Below are 8,228 nucleotides of genomic sequence, written 5' to 3' on the forward strand. Positions count from 1 at the left end.
AGGGATCATGCCTTTGAAATAAAGGGACGAGCCTTAACATACCTTTTTGGTCGCCTTAACTTTAACTACTCAATGCTTGTCTTAGTCCTTCAAATAAATCTTTCTAGAATCTGCCGAAATTTCAGTAGCATCGCCCCTGTTTATATGCCTAGCCCAAAATAGTAATTTAGCAACCAACAACAACAACATCAATACCAACATTAATCATAATATTCTCAACACCAAAATACTCCCTAACATCCCATATGGAGTTTATCGTATTTCACCGACAAAACTATTATACGGTTGTTGACGGTTTATCTAAAGTAACTAAACCAAAATAAACATTAATAATAGGAGATTCATACCTTAATCCTAATAATATCACTATATTTTCACTTTTTCCACCTTAAACTTGAACCACACGCGTCGCTATCTGATTCCATACCATGACTATACGTTGCAGACCTTGGGAATTATCGTTGATTTAGGCTTGAAATTTGGGTTTGAGAGTTGGGGAACATTCTAGAGAATTTTGGAGTAGTTTGGAAAATGTTTTGGCTAAAAAAAAAGGGGGCAAGCCCCTTTTATGTTAGCTCAAATTCGGGTCGGGGTCACTGTAGAGGTACTGTAGCTGTGTTGTAGCAAGTCGGTTACTATACCAGTCTTTGTTGTAGCATGCGTTTCTGCCCGGTCAGCTGAACTTGTAACGTCCATAATTGTCTACTCCGATATCGTATCGATGAGCGATTTGTTGCGTTGGAAACTAGACCCGATGAGATTCATGTTAGGCTTTTGAAACACCTTAAAACTCTTAATATACTAGAAGATATACCCCTCCAAAGTTGACCCAAAATTCTGTCTAAAATTCTGTCAACTTTTTCCAAATTCTCGACAAATTTATTTTCTTCGATTTGCTTGGTTCCGGAGTTTCCCATAGCTTATTATATGAACGTAAACCTTCATGACCATAGGATTACTTCGTATAATATCATACATCCTTGAAGGGAACTCCGGTATCCATACTTAGAACGTCTAAATACTTGTAAATTTTCACGTACGAAACTATGGGGTGTAACATTCTCCCTCAAAAACATTCGTCCTCGAATGTTAAGTAAGTTAAGCTACGAGTTAAATGTCCATTATCTTACCTGCATTCCTTTGGTTATTACTTTGCTCACTTGCTCAATTAAAACAGAAACTTATTCGAATTACGCGGGTTATCTTTCTTCCTTTGCCGTTTGCATTTTTATAATACATACTTCCATACAGAATTTCTTGTTCTCATCAATATCCCCTAACTTCATCCTCTTAGAGTTTTATTCATTCTCATTCCTTCCTTTTTAATATCCTCAAACTAGTCATATCACGGCATCCTTTGCTTTCCATAGTAGTCAAATTAATCCTTGCGATACCTTATTTATCAATCAGTTTAACACCGGAATTTTTGCTTAACTCCTCTTGCTCTTAGGTTCTTGCACTTTAGCTTCTTGTGGTGCTTTTATTACTTGTATCAAACATCACAAATCTCTTCCTTAATGATTCATTTCCTTCAACTTACCCTTAAAGTCTACGATTCCTTAGTTCGGCTAATAAATTAGGAGCGAACTCTTAACTACGGGTCTTTGTCCTGCAGCGAATTCAAATCGCTTCGTTCTTTCCTTATCTATAACCTCCATTCCTCCCCCCCCCCCCTCTTTTTAAGGGAATTCATTATTTTACTTGTTCCATGAGGGTTCATTATCACCAACTTGTTTCGACCAAACGCAATATCCTTTGACCATTTCCTTTGGGGTTCTCCCTTTACTTTTGACCTTTGCCGACTCTCCCGGATAAGTCTAATGCACTTATTTGTTGTTTCGGTTTATCGATCCAAGCGAATCTATTAATTCCTTACATCCTTGTCGCCATCTCTTTTACCCATTCCAAATGTTTACCCAACACTCCTTTGTGTCGCTAGTGAACCTAATGGTTATGTCCCTTTCTAAGGCCAGCTATATCATTATCCGAGATATGTATATACGTAATGTTTCTTCGCCATTTATTATCCTTCGCAGTCCAGTTACACTCATGGCAAACTTATAATTCGAGTTCAACTAATTTCATAGCTCGCAACATCTTCGAGCTCCTGCTATAACTTTTTCTTTACTTCCTTCCCTCACATCTATCAATACAATCCCAGAAGCATAGGACTACGGAAATTCTTCTATTATGACTCTCTTGCAACGCAAGTATACTTATCTTCGATTTTCTTATATCAGCGATCATTTTGTCAGTCGTTATTCCTTGTTGGCTTTCCGGTGTGGCCTTCTTACAATTGTAGTTAGGCATAGCTTCATGCTGACGGTTCATATAATTCCATAGCATATGCTCTCATGTTCAGTATAATTAGTAGTCCATGAACTATTTTCTAAGATCCGGTGAACTCTTTTATTTCCATTCATAGGAGCAGCGGTCTTTCTTTCCTTCAAAAATTTCCAAACTACCAATCGTTGTTCCCTTTTTATTACATGTCATTGTCATCCCAAGTGTTCTTTGGGTTAGTCATCCTCTCTAACACCCTTTGTAAATTTAGCTTAGAGACCTTTCTTGCTCTTTTCATTACCACTTTAGGGCATGTATCTTACATACTTCGTTACGGCGCAATTTTTGCCGATATGAGGATTCAAATCATGGTCTAAAAATATCGTAGTTCATCTTGGCGTAAAGTGCTCTCTTGAGTTATCTTCCATACTTTCTACCTATGTACGCACTCATGGTACACTTATTGTCAATTCATTTCTACTTCTTTCCGTTACCTTCCCGATATGCCAATATGCCTCGAACTCTGGACTCGAGCTAATAAATCTCCTTTTCTGGAGCTTGAAACGTCATAGTTCCTTTCAAGTCTAGTATGTTCTTCCCCCCTTATTAAGGAGGTCCTTATACGCCCATAGCCTTCGAGTAACCGTCGTCTTCGATAATTATCTGCCGCCCTTCACAATCTTCTTAGGGGTGGGGTTCCGTCATCGTATGGTTTGACCTGTCTATCTTCTTGATAGTTACACTCTTGTATTCAATTGGAATACTTATAAGGGTTATATCCAATTCCGATGCCTTCTTTTCCGTCTTTTCACACCTCTATCTTTCATGACTAACGGTTTTACGGACCCTGAGTTAATGGGGACATCAAGATTCTACGTCCTTTTGAAATCTTCGATTATACCTTCTTTGCTCGTTTTTCTTCCCGACTTTGCTTATAACATATCTAAAACTTCTTTCCCTTAGTTCTTCTTCCATTTATGTCTATATCATCATTTTTTTTCAACATTTCCGTACCCTTCCATCCACTACTAGTCCTTTCGCCCGCTTAGCTCACTTACTCATAATCCTTCTTAACTACGCATTTGTGTTACAGCTGTGCATCCAAGTTTTTCGAGTATCCTGCTACTTTTGCTCTTAGCACATAATTCTTACAGTTTGCACTCTCTCTATCCTCGTTCATCGAACCTTTATCTATCTTTCTGATGTTACGGCCGGGTGGTCTTCCATGCACGTTCCTTACATTTCATTCCATTTCCTCTATGATTGAATCTCTCGGTCTTTACAGGAATTGTTGTTCTATGTCATTAATTTCCGAATCATTTGTGTTGCCCCATCATCCTCGTTCTTATCTCGATGATTGATCGGTTTCCTACCGCCAACTCGTTAAAGTATCCTTCTTACTCCCATGGTTAAAGATTTCCAGTTACTTTGCTGCTAAATGCTCTTCTCTTTCTTCGATCAGCCCATTAGTATACCTTCCTTATTTTCATGCTTAATCCTCCTTAGGTTCCTTTCTTCTCGAGCGCCCTTATCCTCTTTGTTATTTATAGTATCGGCTCGGAAGTTCGTGAAATATTCCTTTAAACGCGCAAATCCGTTCTATTCTTAAGTCATCTTTTCAGAAAGCTTCTCCATGTCTGAGGCAACCGTGTTAATTTGACCACACACTTATCCCTTTATATACCTTTCAAGGGCTGGAAATCTCTTAACATCATCGTAAGGCCTAACATTCTCTCTTACTTCACATTCCTCTTCGTGGTCACTATCCTTTTAGCCCCACTTATCGAAGCCTATTCTCTGACCCCACACATTCCTCTTTTGTTCCATACTGCCATACTTTATCTAATTCGCATGCCTACCATCAAATTTTTACCCAAATAGTCCCGTGATTGCCCGTCGTCCCTCTTGGACGCTTCACTCACTCATGCTTCTTACTTTTCACTTTTTTTGACATTTTGATCTTCGTACCTTCCATCTACTCACTTTCTTTCCTTTCCAGATATCATTACATTAAAACTCTCAAAGCTTAACCTGTAGTGAAAATAGCATCAGCTTACCTTGTAACATTTGTACCATTTTTTTTTGGTCACTTGAACTTCGTTACCCTGTTCGATTAATGCCTTCCATATACCGCAACGTTGGTCGCCGGGATACACATACCGGCTAATATAGCCACGTATGGGATATCATATGCATAGGTATATATATAATTACTACCATCTCGCTTACAAAATATTTCCAAACGCTATTCAAAATCACCCTAATTCTAGAGCTGTGGTGGACCTTCTTTCTCTTCACCGGTCTAGTCCGCCTCGTCCTACGAGACCTCTTAAGGTCTCCAACCACTCCGCATACTCCAATCTCCCTTAGGCTGCTCTAGCTTCTCATTTGCCTCTTAAATCTAAATTTATAGGACTTTTTGTATACTTCTCAGGGGGTCACCCATCTTAGTATTTCTCTCACCCCAGCACGCTTAACCTCGAAACTCTGATGAAATCCGGTGCGTTAATGCTGGTGTAATCGTATCTACCTCACCGCATGACCTTTACCATATAATCTAAAGTAAGTTGAAGTCTTTACACATTCCAAAACGTTATCGTAATGCATCTCCCTCCGAATTAGAAAGGGTCTCTTACTCTTCCGACTACACAATTACTATTTTGGCCTTTTTTAATTCTCAATATTCACCTTTCATCTATATGTATAACTACTTTCCGTCCTAGATTTCCAAATTCCCAATGGTAGCGAACACACCTTGGTCGCCGTTACTTATAAATACTCGGTTATCGGCCTCTTTGGGTTTCCGCTCGCCACTATTAAATAATAATCTACAGCAAATGCATATACATAGAAAAATCCTATAAGGACTCATATACCTGTAGCGGATTGGTCTCTAGTCTGATCTGGTGAACTATAAGGTGAAGTGTACTCCTCGTCATCGTCTACCCACCATCCGCTCGTCTGGCCTTCATCATCTCTCTCATCTGAATTCGAGGGATATAGATAACCAGGTAACTCCTAGTTTACCGACGGCCAGGATAGGGGGCTGGAGTAATCCATAACACTCACCGGAGAGGCTGATCTGTCGTAGTGCTCTACCATAGGAGCAGCTGGTACGGCCTCGGAAATCTCCTCCTCTGGTGTCCCAGATGAATACTCGAACGGATCTGTGTCTCTAAGCGTCCTCTCGGGGGTCCTCCTCCACAGGGGTCAAAGAACTACGGAGGGAATCGTCCGGGTCCTCGGGGGATCGGTCTCAATAGAATAACTAAGGCTCCTCTGCTCGGTCTAGAGCACGGGGTCCGGATCTACTCTCGGGGCCTTAAGCACCCCCTACTCGTAAAAAAGCTAATCTCTTCACCTTTCGTCGTGCGCTGCACACCGGAAAAAGGATCGAAACGATCGTTCTGAACTGCGGCTCTATCGCACGATCTAAGATAGAAGGAAAGGTTAATGATTCCTAAATGCCCTGCAGCCTCCTGTTTATAAGTATGGCCGGCTTCACACCCATAAACAGGACTCTATCAGACACGGTCTATAGACAATCCCCAGGACGAACCTGGCTCTGATACCACTTTTGTCACGACCAAAACTGATGGGCCGTAACAAGTGCCCGACCACTACTGGCCAAGTACTCCTAGACTTGCATTTGCGCTCCCGACTATCCACGGGCCCATACACAATACGCGCGAGGGCTGTACTATTTCCCGAACAATCAGCATAAGAGACACTTCACCGGGAACTCACGGCCAACACATACATATAAACATAAGCACTGAGAGTAACGGCGCGAGCCGATTTGGCCAACACATATATATTGTACAACAAAATAACGGCCCGACGAGGCCGCACAACATCACGACTACATATCCGTCTACGGACCTCTATGGGCGTACAACCGCGGCAGAAAGGACGGACAAGGCCTGCCGTACCCATATATGTACATAATGAGAATAGCATACCAAAAAGGGTTGTAGCTCCGGATCAATGGAGCGTGCGGCCTTGCTCGGGGAGGCCTGCGCTATGAATCGTCCGGACCGGCTACGTGCCACGACCCGATCCGTGAGCCGCGACTGAGTGCCCGGGCGGGCACCCGTACACACCCATTAACTAGAAACGAAGATACAAATGATTTATACATATATAGAAAGTAAGACGTCGCCCCAAAGCTGTCACAAATATATACACATATCGTAGTCACAACTTTCGGCGCAGAGGATACATATACAAAGATCAGACGTCGTCTCAAACCGTCGCATATAAGCATATATATCGCACATAAGCCGGTAAGGCTATCATAATACAGGGGGGACGTCCAGAACACAAACCACGCGGACACGGCCCGTACAATAACCGCCCACAACCCACACATATGTGTCTACGGACCTCTAAGAGCAATAACGAGAATCATATGACGAGATAGGCCCCGCCGTACCCATGAATAGACATATACATATGGATCGGAAGAGTACGCACCAAAACATAGGCTCGGAACAAGGGAGCGCTCCAAAATAGGCCCGAGTGGAAATCCTAAGCTGGCGGATCACCAAAGCGAGTATCCGTACCGCGGGCATGAAACGCGACCCCGAAGAAAGGGGTCGATACGAAATATGTACCGAGTATGCAAAGCAAGAAATAGTAAAGAAGGGACCATAATCGGACAAGAAGTACGGAAAATAAGTGCAATATCAAAATATCAAAATGCTTACTTTTAAAACACAAATCATGCATGGGGCTCGGGAATATGGTCGCCCTCCCGTCGTTGGCGCCATAACACATCATACTCCGAGAAGATTTCAAATCTCCGTAACCCACACACATATCACATCATAACGCCATAACACATCATAACAACGAATATATATGGAACCGGCCCTAGCGAGGGACTCGGTGAACCATAACACATCATACTCCGGAATATAGCATAGTGCGCACGATAACATAACCGGCCCGGGACTCGGCGAAAGATGTAACAACCATATGCACGAGCAGAGTCGTGAGGAACTATATGCAGTTTAAAACATTTTTAAAAACTCATAGAATAGTCAAAACGAACTATCATTTAAAACCAAAAGAATAGTCAAATCAAGTTTCCCGAATGTCGTCAAGGTCGCTCGGGAACATATCAAATAGAACTTTAGAAATCATAGATACGTATCAAAACTATATGAATTAGCTTATGGAAATCAAGAACATAATCGTCATTACAGACTCGATAGGTAAGTAATCGACGCGCGAGGGTTAAGACGATAGTCATGCTAAGTTCTTTCAAAAGTCGTTCGAACTACACAAAGGAAAGTCTCGGGGGCCCACGGGCAAGTATCAAACTAATCCGAGCCCTCCTATGAAAGTTAGAGTCATTATACGTTACAAAATCTTCCACGAGCATATCGAGGGGATCCGGTTCTGTCTATGAAAGTTACGGCCCTTTTTCGACATAGAACCCTTTAGGAACAAAACTTTTTATGCAACATTTGAAATCCAATCATACCAAAGACATAAGGACCATTATTCTATTACATTACGAATGCCAACATTAAGAAGTGAATAAGAATCGTAGACATGCTCGGATCGCAAGAATAGAGTTACCCCAGGCTCGTATCATAGCCTACTCACAACTAAGACATGCCAAAAGAAAGAAAGGTTAGGTTTTACATACCTCGTCCGCTTCCTAAGCTAGTCCAAACTTAAGTCTCGGCTTCCCAAGATCTACAACAATGTTGTTAGACACCAAACATTAGTCATAAGCACTTAGGAATCCAGTTCTAGGCTAGCACTTTATTTACAGAAATTTGGGCAGCATTTCCCCTGTAAATTCAACAACCCCGAGAATTCAACACGGCCAATATCATCAACAACAATACCAACAATCATATTAGCAACATCAACAATCAATTCAAAACGCATTTTAACATTAGTAGCTCTTTTCTACATAATTCGATAAC

Source organism: Lycium ferocissimum, chromosome 2 (genome assembly GCF_029784015.1).
Source record: "Lycium ferocissimum isolate CSIRO_LF1 chromosome 2, AGI_CSIRO_Lferr_CH_V1, whole genome shotgun sequence".
Lineage (NCBI taxonomy): Eukaryota > Viridiplantae > Streptophyta > Magnoliopsida > Solanales > Solanaceae > Lycium > Lycium ferocissimum.